The sequence below is a fragment of the Hyperolius riggenbachi genome, chromosome 2 (assembly GCF_040937935.1).
Source record: "Hyperolius riggenbachi isolate aHypRig1 chromosome 2, aHypRig1.pri, whole genome shotgun sequence".
Classification (NCBI taxonomy): Eukaryota; Metazoa; Chordata; class Amphibia; order Anura; family Hyperoliidae; genus Hyperolius; species Hyperolius riggenbachi.
Window position 1 is genome coordinate 253,096,981 of NC_090647.1, and position 4,620 is coordinate 253,101,600.

The window sequence follows — 4,620 nt, forward strand, 5'->3', positions numbered from 1 at the left end:
TGGTGATGTATAAAGTCTGAAGTGCTTTCTGATTTATAGGTTATACTATTTATTGGGGTTCTACACAACGCAAAAACCTTTAGTTTGTTTTGGTTTTGCATTCATCACTCTATCAACCTATTTATCAACACCCTATAAAACATTGGAGGTTATTATTACAGGATTGTGTTCTGTTAATTATGTAAATTTTGCATGCATATTTATGATTTACTATGAAGAGATTTATTTGGTTTTTTTTTTTTAAACTGTATAAATTTGCATACAAATTTGGCATAATCTTCTGTCAATGGCTATCAATACCAATACTGAAAAACCTGAAATGTTTTAAAGGGAACTCAAGGCAGATGCTAACAAAGATATGTGTGCTGTACCCATATGAGTACAGCTATGTCTCCCCAGGCGTGGCCATACTTGCACAGGCGCAGCGTGGCTACACATGGTGGGGAGCATGGCCACAATACCATCTGACAAGGTCTTGTTAGATATGTTCCACCGTGTCCATGCACGGCAATGGTGGGGAGGGCATGGGCAGCCTCTGGAGGATCCAGATGTTTCCCTCTTTGTAGGGAAGTACCTATTTTTGTTTCAATCTGCCTTGGGTACACTGGAACTCTAAACAAAAATATACTTAACTTAAACCAGAGAGCCGTGTTATGCCAAGATTGTTTACTTACCCGGGGCTTCCTCCAGCCCCATAAGCATGGATGCGGCCCTTGCCATCCTCCTGCGGTCTGCCGTTCAGCCGCAATCAGCCCTGGTAACTGGCTCAGTCGCATCAGTCCGGGTCTACTGCGCATGCGCAGAAGACTCAGACTGGACCCGACTGAGCCAGTTACCTGGGATGTTTGCAGACGAACGGAGGGACGTGTGGGGCTGGAGAAAGCCCCAGGTAAGTAAAAAAAAAAATTCCATAGCCAGGTCTCTGGTACACTTTAGGGCTCAAACCCACTAGAAGACTTTTTCTAAGCGCTAGTGATTTGAAAAAGCTCTTGCTTATGCAATGCTATGGGGGCTTTTTATTAAATCACATCGCTCAAGTGGGATCACAACTACAACTATAACATTACATTAGCAAGAGCTTTTCAAATCACAAAGTGCTCGTAGTGGGTTTCAGGCCTTAACCTTTTAAATGTAGACTCTGTTTATATTATTCTTCCTTCTAGTAGTGTGTAGTGCTGGAACAGATAATCAGCAGTGCTTATGTTGCCCTGAGGCTGTTATTTTTTCCCCATGGCTGATATGTGTGTGCCCTAGTTCAAGTGTCTGACCACCATATGAAGGCTTGTGATGCTGAGAAGAATCTGACGAATTTTCATAGGCCCAATTTTCATAGGCCCATCTAGAAAGGTTTAACCTTTTACATACTTCACCAAACTAAGCTTGATTTATGAAGGAATCATCAGACCTGGTATCATAAATTATCCAAAACAAAGGGTCTCACTTTATTATTATTGTGCTTAGAATTTGCCTCCATTGTATCAGACCATTGTGAGTTGTTTTTTTCCTCAAGGTTTACTTAAACTGACCCTATAGTGAGGGGGTTATAAGGCCTTTGCATTTAAAATCCTGCGTTCACTGTAAGAATTGTTTTTGTTTTGAATTTTATTAAATTGGGACTGCTCTGAATGTTAAATGCCAAACCATAGATTCCCTAGCAAATCAGGCACAAAGTGTTAACAAGGATTGATGTATTACATGCTTCTTTTTTGTACATACGAGGTATGTCACCCACAGAGATCTGGAATTGATCCCTTGGGCAATAGTTCAGGGCCAAGTGCTGTACAGATGTGTCGCTAGCCTTCAGGTGAAGTGTTCTGTTGCTATGGGAATGGGCAGATTCACAACAGAACAGGTTGGGAGAGTAAGAGAACAATGGCCTTGGGCTCTATTCCCAAAGGGCAGTTCAGTACAATCATTTTATTCGGTAAAATACCTCCATTTGGTATTTTACACTTCCCCCCCCCCAAATTCACTAGAGTTTTTCCACATGAGTCACAAGTTAGGTAATTTACCGAACAACCATGCCCCACTTCAGTAAACCCTGCTCAGTAATTTTCAATTACCAGCCATCTAGCAGGGCAGCGGGCAGGCAGGGAGCTGCATGTATGACTTGGAGGTTTTCTCTGCACTGTATCATGTCATCCATTTAGGGCTCGTTTCCACTATTGCGGTGCAGAATCGCCTGGATTCCACCGCTGTTGAAATTGTATGAAATAGCATGCGGATGCGAATTTTTGCGCGTTTTTTGCCGCGAATTCGCATAGGTGAGGGTATATGCGAATTTAACCATGTCACTGCCTGTTTGAAGTTACAGTGGTACCTATGCGAATTCGCATGAAAATTCGCATACCATAGCCGCATGCGAATTTCCTATTAAATACATTAGCGGCGATTCGCATGCATTCCACTCGCAGGCGAATTCGTTGGCTCTTTTGTGCGTTTTTTTACCGCTGAAAAAACGCACCTCAACAACGCTACAGTGGAAACAAGCCCATCCACTTGCATTACATGTGCGAATCAGCATGCGTTGGACGCATGCGGATTCGCGATAGTGGAAACGAGCCCTTAGATGTAGTTAGATAGGAAATTTTAGCACAGGTTTGTACTTCGCATGCAGGGCAATGTAAATTTTAGAGTAGGACAATAAGACACTGCACTGGCAGCCCAGACCTCTTGCCGACGCATTGGGGTCACCATACGCTTGCTTCATTTTTGGTTAATGCAGCTGCCACAGCCGAGCACTGTCTAGCATTTGTACACACACTTAGTGTAGCAACTTTCTTTATTTCTTACCTAATAGATGTTCTGGACACAAATGGCAGAAATCATTTAGTGAAGCTGGACCAGAACAGCAGAAACCTAGAGTCTAGATAATTGGTCTGCTACTGTTCACCAGTAGACATAAGACAAGATTTAAGCAGACATTTTGCCTACGGATGCTCACAATGCTGCAGCCACTAATTTAGAACTTCCTGATGCAATATAAACCTTTGAAAATGTGGCTGACATACTGCTGCTGTCTGTGACCCCTGCACTCCTGGTCAAGAAAAAAGTCTGATTGATGTTCAGTTGATGTTTTGATTATGTTATGAATTGTGAATGCCAGAGTTTTAATAGTAATTTTTTATGTTTTATATTAAAAATATCTTAATGGTGTACTGTATGCCTACCATAGGGTTGGGCTAGAGCAGCAGCAGTCAGCTTGATAAAGTGCGGAGGTCTTCCAGAAGCATTGCTCTAACTATGCTCTACCATGTTTTCTGAGCTTTGTACATTGGCTGTTTTTTTCTGAATTAAGAAATAGCTAATTGTGACAGTGCTGGATCACCTTCTTAGGATCAGATGAAGCTGGGCAGAGGCCATCTGGTGAGGTTGGACAGGAGTTGTCTGGTACAGGAGCAGAAATTGCCTGGAGAGGCTGAGCAGGAGTCATCTGTTCAGGAACTGCAAGAGTCAATTGCAGTGGGGTGAACTTGGAAGCCAGAGAATGTGGATGTAGGAACTCAAGCCAGAGAATTGGGATGTGTGGATTCTGATGCTGGATGATTAGGATGCAAAGACTCCAGCCTTGTACACACCATGCAATTTCCCATCAGATAGATGGGTCTAATAGATAATTTCTGACAAATGCGATCTGATTTCTGATCGATTTGCATAGAAGTGATCAGAAAATCGATCAGAAAAACATTTAGAAATCTGAGCGGATTTGTCGGAAATTATCTATCGACCCATCTATCTGATGGGAAATTGCATGGTGTGTACCAGGCATAAAGCTGGAAGAGCAGAGGTTCAGAACTCTGCAGCCTAGCCATATACCATTTCTCCAATGTCAGACTGGAATTCAGCAGTGTTCTCCCTGTGTCTGCGTGTGGTTGCTCTGAGCACTCTGGCTTCCTCCACATCCCAAAAACATACAGATAAGTTAATTAGCTTCTCGCTAAAATTGGCCCTAGTCTATGATGACTCTATGGTAGGGATTACAGTCAGGCCCATAAATATTGGGACATGGACATAGTTCTAAATTTTTGGCTCTATACACAACCACAATGGATTTGAAATGAAACAAACATGATGTGCTTTAACTGCAGAATGTCGGCTTTAATTTGAGTACTTACATCACAATCAAGTGAATGGTGTAGGAATTACAACAGTTTGCATATGTGCCTCCCACTTGTTAAAGCCAATGGGAATCCCTGTTTAAATAAAAGTCAGATACTCACCTAAGGAGAGGGAAGGCTCTGGTCCTAATGAGCCTTATCTCTCCTCTCCCGGTGCTGCGCTGAGTCCCCCGTTCAAATCCCCCACCGGGGGACTTCGAGAGCCAAGTCCTTCCGAAGACAGGCGGCTCCATACTGCGCATGTGCGAGTGCGCAGTGTAGAGTGGCCCACCTTCGGGAGCACTCGGGGACCGGGAGAGGAGATGGAATGCTCTATGGGACCCAGAGCCTCCCTCTCCTTAAGTATCTGACTTTTTTTTATTTAAATATTGGTTTCCATTCACTTTAAAGAGACTCTGTAACTATAAAAATTGCCTCTGGATCCTAATAAACCTTCCCCGTCCTCCATTCCACGGTGGTCTCGCTGTGCCCCTCGTAAGCCACAGGCAACAATTTGTGCAGT